Here is a 12,014-nt window from a genome sequence, read left to right on the forward strand (position 1 = left end):
CGGACTGCATCCAGCGAAGAGTCTGCTCCTATGTGGGGCTCCAACAATCAGCAGGAGCTGAGGAAGATGATGGAGGTTAGGCCTTTCATCACCTCCAAAATGTTTGGCCAGACCGCTGTGGTGAGACACTGAATTTACACCCTGGATGAGGTACCAGTAAAAAGCAGAGCATACGGGGTGTCACCATTTAAGAAAGACATAATAGAAGAACATGCTGACAAAATGCAACAGGATGACATTATAGAGCCCTCCTCATCAGCATGGTCTTCATCTGTGGTCAAGACCATTCCTGGATGCTTATCCCATGCCCATACTACATGATATCCTTGAATCCTTGGAAGGCACCTCCTGATCCACAACCTTGGATTTGCAGTCCGGATACTGGCAGGTGGAGATGGAGGATGAAAGCAAACAAAAGACAGCCTTCATCATGACCAAGGGCCTATTCCAGTTTTAAAAAATGACATATGGATTACACAATGCCACTGCAACCTTCCAATGGCTCATGGAGTGAGTGCTTAGTGAGCTAAGGGGAAGGATCTGCTTTGTTTACATTCAATCATCATCAAGTCAAGTCAAGTGGCTTTATTGTCATTCCAACAACATACAGCAAGTTGATACACAGTGAAACGAAACAACGTTCCTCCAGGACCAAGGTGCTACATAAAACAAACACAGAACTACAGGAGACTACACATATTTACATACAGTGCACATGCGGACATGTGCAGATGGCACAGGACAGTACAAAACTACCAAAACAAGACAACAGGCACATTATTTACAGTGCAGCACCGACTAGTACACAGTTCTATTAGAAAGTGAATCAGAGGACACTAGTGCAAAAGAGTAACAATATAAGTTGCTGTAAATGTAAACATAAGGAGTAGCAGCCGGGTAGAGAGTATAAAGATTATATACGGTATATTATAAATATTGTGGCAGCAGAAATTGAATACAGAAATGCGCAAAAATTGCAAAGAGAATGGGGTGATGTTCAGTTGAGTGTATGTGTGTTTGTGTGTGTTGTCAGTCTAGTCTCTGAGTGTTGAGGAGTCTGATGGCTTGGGGGAAGAAACTGTTGCACAGTCTGGTCATGAGGGCCCCAATGCTTTGGTACCATTTGCCAGATGGTAGGAAGGTAAAGAGTTTGTGTGAGGGGTGCGTGGGGTCATCATATATTCTAAGACCTGTGAACAGCATGTAAAGGACATTCAGTACAGTGCTGCAGAGACTCACCAAAGCCAATCTGACACTCAAAATTAAAAAGTGCCACTTCTTCAAGCAGCAGCTGAAGTTTTTAGGCCATATCATCTTCAGACAGGGGGTGGAAGCTGACGCTGCTAAAATCCAAGTGGTGGTAGACTACCCACTGCCAACTGACCTGAAGTCTCTCCAGCGCTTCCTTGGTTTGGTGGGGTGGTACCATAAGTTCATTCCAGGTTTGAAGAAAGGGGTCAAGTGGGAGTGGTCATCAGAGTGTCAAGCTGACTTTGGAGCATTGAAGACCATGCTACAAAACCCACCAGTGCTCGCACCTCCCAACCTCTCCCTGCCTTTCCAGGTTCACACAGATGCCAGTGAGCTTGGCCTAGGAGCCATACTGACCCAGTAGACTGAAGAGAGAGAGAAAGTAATAGCATATATATCAAGGACATTAAGAGGGGCAGAGCTGAACTACTCTACCTCAGAGAAGAAGTGTCTGGCAGTGGTTTGGGCAGTAGAAAAGAGCAGACATTTCTTAGAAGGAGTCTTGAGGTCAATTTGATGTCTTTACTGACCATGGGGTGCTCCCATGGGCATTCAATTGCCCAAAGACCTCCTCTCACCTGACAAGGTGGACCCTGCAGCTACAACAATAGATAGAGAGAAAATAGAATAGGGGGAAAATTATCAACTGGTATTACATTACGTCCACTCCAACCCACTAGGGGGCCATCTCAGTAGATTGAAGACCTTGCTACATGTGTTCGAGGTAGCCTGTGTAGTAGCAGTTACCAACGCTTGTCCAAAGGTGCAAAGATCACTCTGGAGAGGAGGGGTGCTGAGGCCAATAGACTTTATTCTCTGCAGAGAAATTGCTGCTCAGCTTTTCAGATGTGCATGCTTATATACATTTACATGAAAAGACTTCCATATCCTGTTTTTACCAAGACACATATTCCCATACATATGTGCCCTGTTTTTAATATTACCCCATATCCTTATCTTATTGTTTAAGGAAGACTTACTCACTTGTTCCTGTTTCCCACTTTAGGCAGAATTCTCATGTATATGTAAGGCCATATAGGTCATTTTTAGGCCTAAGTTCCTCAGCATACACTTCCTGTTCCATGCACAGTTCTAATCAGCAAGCCTTTTATTGAGATACAGTGATACATTTTGCACTATACCAGTTCCACACATCTATAGCATTGAGGATTAAACATTATCAAATATGGGTACACATTTTGTGGTTAACATTTTGTGGTTAAAATATTCTATATAGTTCCCCCCTCTGAGACGTATTAAGTTTCACATTCATTACCTTCTTCAAGAGAGCAATCACACAATCCAGTACTTTCAATTACCCTATCCAGTGACAAGTAGATCACCCAACCTTTTTATCAATGACTAAATTCTGGAATTGCTTTCTTGTGGAAAATTGGGACCAAACATCTCCCTCCTCATCTGACTAGGAAGGAGTAAAAGATCTCATCTCCCTAAAAAGCAAACAGTGTTTTAGAAGCATGATCATGCAATAGGTTCTGAGCTTGCCCGTGGTTATCATGGTTACGCAGCGTATACGATAATCAATTATCATCATGATATAAAAAACACACATTACATATACAGTCTCTTTATATGCAGTAGCCATATCCTGGTGTAATGTGAAGTCTAAAACTCAAACACTTTACGTGTTGTAGAGAGTTACTGGTGGGGAGAGGTTAGGCTAGCACTCACACCCAGGGCATGGCTCATCATTCATCTTCTTCATCCTAACTTGAGGCATTGGGATCTTCTGTTTTTTTGTGGATTATCCATTATCTCAAGCCAAATGTCCCATGGGTCCTTTTTTGGTACTCTCTGCATCACCATCATCTGTTTAGCAGCAGCATGGGGCACCAGAGTTGTAAAAGTAGGTAGAACACAACAAAACAACAACCCATCAACAACTGCAACTACAACAATCATTATTCCCAATTTAGTTAACCAAGCTCCCCATTCTCCTAAGTTTAGTTCAAACCAATCCCATGCATTGGCATCTCTGCCCACGTTTTCAGTCACTTCTTGTCTGAGATTTTTTAGTTTGTTCATGGCTTCAGTGAACATTCCTTCTGGTGCAGTATTAATAGGGATATAAGTACAACATTGATCAATGAACATAACATACACACCTCCCTTTTCAGCCAATAACCAATTTAGTGCTTGCCTGTTTTGCCATGTCATTTCGCTTGTTGCATCTAATTGTTCTCCTAAGGCAGCTAATTGATCATCAATATAATTAATAAATCTTTGCTGATTATAGTAAATATAATTCTGCATTTTTATTAGGAGTTATGCATACTAAAATAGACTCAAATCCTTACCTCACTTCATCCCTGGCTTTGAATTCATTAGGTATACCTCTTTGCTGTCCTGTTGAATCTATGCACATTTTAGGATCAGTTTGATAGGCCCTTTTTACTCTATGGTTCTCTTTTGGGTTGCTTCTAGTGGGTCGTTCTATATTCCAATCCACTATTGAGATCATCTGTACTCTAGTACAGATCCCTTTCCATCCCTTAGGTAATGTTTCCCTCAACAGTGTTTCTCCACAGAGCCAGTAGAAATCTGCTACAGGTACTATTTGTTCATCATAACTGTGTTTTATTGGAAATACCAAAGTTTGGTTTGTGCATGTATGTATTATTGTCATATTTCCAGGTATTGTTATTGTTGCATGAAATATAGATTTCTTCTGGACATCTGTTCACTGGAAAGAGTCACTGTCCAGGTATCACATCACTATACAATTCCCTTGAAATTCACCTACTCTATATTTGTCTTTAGTCTTATTAAAACATTCATATTCAAGTGTATAATCTATTTCATAATCTGATGGGATCTCTATCTTTTAATTTTCTATTCTTATACCTAAATGTTGGCACCACTCTTCCCATTCTAGTGAATTGTAGCTACTAAAGTAATCTGGACTACTCAATATTGTTAAGCATTCAGCTGGGCAGTATGGTCTTTTAAAATCACGCAGATGACAAAAGTGTCAATTAAAATCTGGACACTGTCTATAGTCATACTGATTGGGTACTACTATAAGTGTTCTTAATCTTGATGGTGTGCATAGTGAACAACTACTCATTCCTGTTTCATGTGCTGTGTATGTACCCCACTTATACCACTCATTACGTCATGCTATTCCTAATAGATTTTCTTTTATTCCTCTATGTTGCCTTGTAAGGGCTGGCTTAGGGTTACTTTGTGACCCAATCAAAGGCTGGGGAGTTAAGTGTGTTGAACTTTGATTAGCGGCTGGTGGAAGGGCCTGCGTCTACCAGGTACAGTGCAGGTACGGTGTAGGGTCCTTATAGGATCGTTCCCTTCTGGGTTCATTCCATTTTCTTCTGAACACTCTTAAATACACCTGATCTCCTGGTATCATTGGACATGGTGTAACTGGTTCTTCTCTTGGCTCCTTTTTCTTTTCCTGTAAATAGATGGCTTTATGTATAGCAGTTAGTTGTTGCATGTATGCTTTCAATTCCATTTGTAATTGTACCAAATTGGGTCCATTATAGGGACCTCTCCATCCTCTCCATCCTGGCGCAGGTATGGGTTGACGCATAAGCATTTCATGTGGTGTTAGATGTGTCATTCTGTTAATTTGCATGTGGTAGCTCATGAGTGCAAGGGGTCATGCATCAATCCAATTAAGCTTAGTGCTATTACACATCTTATTGAGTTTAGCTTTAAGAGTACCATTAACTCTCTTCACCATTTCCTGTGATTGAGGAAGATAAACACATTTCAGCCTTTATCCTTAGTTGCTGCAACACTTTCTTCACTGTGTTTTGAACAAATGCTGAACCACTGTCAGAGCTGATGGTTCCAAACCTTGGAATTACTTCTCTTGTCAAGAAGTTAATTACTGTTCCTGCCGATCTACTGATGGCACTGATTCCACCCATCTACTGAATCTATCAATTACCACGAACATATACCTTTTACCTTGTACTTTCTTTATCATGTCTACATAGTCTATCACCAGATGTTTGAATGGACCTTCTGGGACAGGAACCTATTGGTCCTGAGGTTCCTTTCCTGACGTTATTGTGGGCACACACTTCACACTCAGACAAATATTTATCTACTGTTATACAAAGACATGGGGACCAACAACTCTGTTGCTTAATTTTTCTTATAACCTCCCCCTTTGCACAGTGCTCTAGATTATGTGCATCAGATACGAGAATAGTAAGAAGTGCTGTAGGTGCAATAATAAGTCCTTGATGTGAATGCCATACACCATTTACATCCTTAGTAGCACCCCTATGTTGCCACTCTGTTTTTTCAAACTGACTGGCCTGGAGCTGAATACGAATGAGGTCTTCTAGCTGAGGGTGTGGTTCTGAGGGTTGGTGCTAACACTGCCAACTGACAACCTGAAGCCTTCTTCAATTCAATTCAATTCAATTTTATTTATATAGTGCTTTTAACAATGGACATTGTCACAAAGCAGCTTTACAGAAATAAATGGATTCACAAAAATGATATTGTAAATATGTGAATTTATCCCTAATGAGCAAGCCAGAGGCGACGGTGGCAAGGAAAAACTCTCTGAGACAATTTGAGGAAGAAACCTTGAGAGGAACCAGGCTCAAAAGGGAACCCATCCTCATCTGGGTGCAACGGATAGTGCAATTATAAATAAATCCCTTCTATTATTGTGTACTATAAGGACAAATAGTGTGATTGTGCAACCAATAAATTCATCACAGCTTTCACAAGAAGTCTGGCTGGTTAAAATCTATCCACTGTCCACTGATGGAGTCCTGAGTACGAAGGTGCTCGTGACAACTGCAGCCCCAAAACCACTACAGCAATCGCAGTCCCAAGCCATTACAGTACAGCTCCCCATATGTGATCCCCAAGCCATCTCCACAGCCCCCAGGTGGCACCATCCCCAGCAATCCAAATGGTTCTTCAGGCCGTCCATTTGGGGCCCCAGCAGCAGTGAGCGGACTCAACTGATGAGAACTCCATCCAGAATTAGGGCATCAGGATGGATCAGGCAGGTCTGGGGAGCAGAAGGGGTCAGGATCACTGGCATCACTGGCATCTCAGAAGTAGCATGTGTAGCTCGACAGAGAGTGAGAGAGAAAGAGAGATGGAGAGAGAAGAAGAGATCGAGAGGGGGAGAGAGAGAGAGAGAGAGAGGGAGAGAGATAGAGAGAGAGAGAGAGAGAGAGATTGTTAGGTAAGCTTTTGTCCTCTAATGGTTAAGGACAATGTACTTTGCGTGCAGAATGCAAGCAGCACTATGTCTTACATGCATATAAGGTTAAGGGTGTGGGATGCACAACGGTGATGTGGAGGGAGAACATACTTTTCGCTGGTCGCTCTGTCATCCCGTAAGACTTCGTGCAAGTCCATAAAGATGACCTCGTCTTCATTATTCTCTGCTTCATCATCATCAGCTTGAAACTTTTCGAATGCTTTTACAAAGTTCGCACCATTGTCCATGACAGTGACAGTGGCAGTTATCTTACCACAAAGAGCAAATGAGCTGTGAATTTGCTCTATCTCTGCTGCGATGGCATCGTATGTGTCTCTCTCACGAAATCGTCTGCAGGCGATTGCAGCTTTTTGGCAATGCAGAGTAGCAGGATCGATCCAGTGTACAGTAATTCCTAGAAAACTTTTATTCCATAGATCTGCAGTGGTGGAAACATATTCCAGGTCTGCAAAAGTTTTCTGCAAGTCTGTCTCCATTTCCATATATGCATTGTCCAAAAAGCTCGTAAAGGTTTTGCGATCGGGCAGCACACCCCCAGTCCTTTTGCCTGATTTTGCTGATGATATTACAAAATGTAGGCACCTCCACAGTGGACAATGGCTGCATCTCCTCAACAATAAAAGCAGCAACCAATTTGTTGAGTTCAGTCAAACTAATTGTTTTACCTTGTGAAGGTGAACTGAAATCAAACTTTTGTTGTTTAGCTTGAGGCAGAATGCAGGTATCATTCGGCTCTCTCTCGTCCAACTCTGTAGTGCTGTGCTTTGCATGCAGATGTTTTTTAAATTTGAAGTGGTGTTTTTTGCAGTTGACAAGAGTTTTTCACCTACACATAATCTACACTTAATGACAATGCCCTTCTCTTTTTCTTTGACGAGTTCAAAATAATGAGAATACTTCCATCGCAGACATGTAAAGCTCTGGCCTGCCATCTCCGTTTCTGACTATGTTTGTACCCACACACGCATTGAGTGCATCATTCTATGTGACTACGTTCATTTTAATTCAGTATTTTAATTTTTTTAATGCAAATTAAGTAACTCGTGTTACTTTTTTAAAAAAGTAACTCAGTTATAATGTGTAGATTTATAAAGTAATGCGTTACTTTACTCGCTACTTCAGAAAAGTAATATTATTACGTAATGCACGTTACTTGTAATGCGTTACCCCCAACACTGCTGGCCAACCTTTGCAAAAAGTTTAGAGTAACTCAAAAAATTAGCACGAGTTACCACCCACAGACATACCTGATGGAAAGAGTCAACAGGACCCTAAAAGTCATGATCTCATCTTACGTGGGGGACCAGTGGATCACTGAGTTTCAGTATGCATTAAACACCTCTCAGCATGAGACGACTGGAAGAATGCCAGCCGAGCTCATGACAGGCAGACTCCTCAAGGGACCACTGGAGCGGCTGATACATTGACCCTCAATGCCAGACCATAGCTATGAAGCACTGCCACATAATGTTGAATTTTATATGTGTGTGTAATTAATGTAATTATTGCCACATGTAACTTGTTATTGTTGTCCATCATACCCCCATTGCCTAAGTGTTTGGTCTTGTGCTCGCGCTATGGCGATACTCAATGAGGTCAACACATCACATTAGAATGCTTGTGGATTACTGTCATGCTTAACCACTGAGGAATACTGCTGGGACTATTTTTTATTTTTAAGAAAAAATATTAGATATGGTTTACATAAAAATATTACGTTTCAAGTCAGGTCAAGTCAAGTGGCTTTATTGTCATTTCAACCATAAACAGCTAGTTAGTACACAGTGAGATGAAACAACGTTTCTCCAGGACCAAGGTGCTACACACAACAAAACACAGAACTACAGTAGACATTACATATATTTACATAAAGTGCACAGTGCAAACATGTGCAGATGGCACAAGACAGTACAAAAACTATCAAAACAAGACAATGGGAACAGTGAGTTACAGTGCAGCACCGACTAGCACACTGTACTAATAAAAAAGTGAATCATAAGACAATAGCGCAAAAGATTGACAAAATAAGTTGCTGAATGTAAACATAAGGAGTAGCAGCCAGGTAGAGAGTATAAAGATAATATAAAGTCTATAATAAATATTTATAGCAGCAGAAATTGAATACAGGTATGTGCAAAAATTGCAAAGAGGATGGGGTGATGCTCAGTTGAGTGTGTGTGTTTTCAGTCTAGTCCCTGAATGTCGAGGAGTCTAATGGCTTGGGGGAAGAAACTGTTACACAGTCTGGCCATGAGGGCCGAATGCTTCGGTACCATTTGCCAGATGGCAGGAGGGTAAAGAGTGTGTGAGGGGTGTGTGGGGTCGTCCACAATGCTGGTGGCTTTGGGGATGCAGCGTGTGGTGTAAATGTCTGTGATGGAGGGAAGAGAGACCCCGATGATCTTCTCAGCTGTCCTCACTATCTGCTGCAGGGTCTTGCAATCCAAGATGGTACAATTACCAAAGCAGATAGTGAGGACAGCTGGGATGATCATCAGGGTCTCTTTTCCCTCCATCACGGACATTTACACCTCATGCTGCATCTGCAAAGCCACCAGCATTGTGGGTGACCCCACACACCCCTCACACACACCCCTCTCACACACCTCTCACACACCCCTCTCACACACCCCTCTCACACACACCCCTCACACACACCCCTCTCACACACTCTTCACCCTTCTGCCGTCTGGTAAATGGTACCGAAGCATTCGGGCCCTCACGACCAGACTGTGCAACAGTTTCTTCCCCCATGCCATCAGACTCCTCAATACTCAGTAACTGGACTGAAGGAACACACACACACCTCCAATACTCAGAAACTGAACTGAAGGAACACACACACATACATATATACACACACAACTGAGCGTCCTCCATACTCTCTGCAGTTTTTTTGCAAGTTTTTGCACATGTTTATGCTGCTACATGTTTATGCTGCTACATGCCATCAGACTCCTAAATACCTAGAACTGGACTGAAGGAACACACACACACACACACACACACATACATATACACACACACACACATATATACACACACACAACTGAACTGGTCCAAAGGAACTCACGCATACATACATACATATATATACACACAACGGAACATCCTCTATGCACATGCACTGCACATGTTTTGCACATGTCTTATTATTGCTGCTACTTCTATGTTTACACTGTTTACACTACCTCAGCTGTAATATTTGCACTACTGTCACTTTATCACTTTCAACAGGACTGTGTACTGGTCGGCGTCGTAGTTATGTACTGTCTGTTCTGTCTTGTGCTGTCTGCACATGTTTGCACTTGTGCACTTTACGTTTAATTTATGTAATTTATGTAGTCCCTGTAGTTCTGTGTTGTTCTGTGTTGTCTTATCTGGCACCTTGGTCCTGGAGAAACGTTGTTTCGTTTCACTGTGTACTTGTATATGGCTGAAATGACAATAAACTCCACTTGACTTGACTTGACTGTAATCACTCAGTCTACATTACCTCCATATCTTTGATGGTGATGTTCAGGCATTCAGTGCTCATGGTGCATTGACCTGTTCTCTCTCTGATCTGCAGATATTCAGCTGAACTTTGCCTAGCCTCTCTCAGAGGGAAACCATTGTTACAGTAAGTTGTGGATGCCATTGCTTTCCATGACATGTGCCTGGACTTCTCGTAGTGTGATATTGTTATTTGCCAAAATCATGTCAACAACTGCAGCTTCTTGGTCTTGGGTTACCAAGTGTTCAGAAAAGTTCTTCCTCCTCTTCTCCTTCATGTCCTCTCCTCTTGGAACATGCCCTGCTTGCCCTCTTTCCTCTCCTCCTCCAGTGATCCTGACTCCTTCTGCTCTACAGACCTGCCTGATCCATCCTGATGTTCTGCTTCTGGTTGAAGTTCTCTTGCTGCTGAGGATGGCTCCACATGGACAGCCTAAAATTACATGAGATTACTGTGGATGGTACCACACAGAAACCACGAAGATGGCTTAGGACTACAATTGATACAAACAATTTTGGTACGATGGCTTAGGACTACAATTGTTATGGTAGCTTTAGGACTGTAATTGCCATGAACAGTTTTGCACTCAAGTCTCCATCAGTGAACAGTTGATAAGTTCAACAACATAGACTTCATGTGAAAACTATAATGAATTTCCTGGTAACACAATTCCACTTTTTGACCATATAGTATACAGTTATAGAAGAAAATTATTTATAATCGTACTATCCGGTGTCACCCAGATGAGGATGGGTTCCCTTTGAAGTCTGGTTCCTCTCAAGGTTTCTTCCTCATATCGTCTCAGGGAGTTTTTCCTCACCACCATCACCTCTGGCTTGCTCATTAAGGATACATTTATAAACTTAATATTTACATAGACATAATTTACCTCTCCATAAATTTTCTATAAACCTGAATTTATATATTTCTGTAAAGCTGCTTTGTGATAATATTCACTGTTAAAAGCACTATACAAATAAAATTGAATTGAATCGAATATGTTAAAACAACAAATATGATTGGTTTACACACATTTCTGGAAACAGTGCCTTAAATTCTTAAAAGTCAAAGGATGTTTTTGTTTGTTTGTCTTTTCAACATGGCAAATGTAGCATTCACAAACATTTCTATAAGGTTTTGTTTTTACCTTTCTTAGCTACACTCAACACTTTATTAGGAACACTATACTAATACTTGGTAGGGCCTCTCTTTGCTCTCAAAACAGCCTCAATTCTTTGTGGCATGGATTCTGCAAGATGTTGGAAACATTCCTTTAATATTATGCTCCATGTTGACATTATTGCATCGTGCAATTCCTGAAGATTTTTCAGGAGCACTTTCATGCTGTGAATCTCCCGTTCTACCACGTCCCAAAGGTGTTCTATTGGATTGAGATCCGGTGATTGGGAAGGCCACTGAAGAACACTGAACAGTGTCATGTTCATGGAGCTTGAGACGACTTTTGCTTTGTGACATGGTGCATTATCCTGCTGGAAGTAGCCATTAGAAGATGGTAAATTGTGGCCATAAAGGGATGCACACGGTCAGCAACAATACTCAAATAAGCTGTGGCATTCAAGCGATGATTGATTGGTATTAACGAGCCCAAAGTGTGCCAAGAAAACATTCCCCACACCATTACACCACCTCCACCAGCCTCAGCTGATATTGGCTGACAGATGTGGAACCTGACGTGGTCTTCTGCTGTTGTAGCCCATCTGCCTCAAGGTTCGACATGTTGTGCATTCTGAGATGCTTTTCTGTTCGCTACATTTGTACAGAGTGGTTATCTGAGTTACTGTAGCCTTTCTGTCAGCTCAAACAAGTCTGGCCATTCTCCACTGATCTCTCTCATCAACAAGGCGTTTCCATCAACTGCCACTCACTGGATGTTTTTTCTGTAATTCTGATTAACTCTAGAGACTGAAAATCCTAGGAGATCAGCAGTTATGATGTTTGATGTGAACATTAACTGAAGCTCTTGACCTGTATCTGCATGATTTTATGCACTGCGCTGTGAATGAG

Source organism: Pangasianodon hypophthalmus, chromosome 23, assembly GCF_027358585.1.
Source record: "Pangasianodon hypophthalmus isolate fPanHyp1 chromosome 23, fPanHyp1.pri, whole genome shotgun sequence".
In the NCBI taxonomy this organism is placed as follows: domain Eukaryota; kingdom Metazoa; phylum Chordata; class Actinopteri; order Siluriformes; family Pangasiidae; genus Pangasianodon; species Pangasianodon hypophthalmus.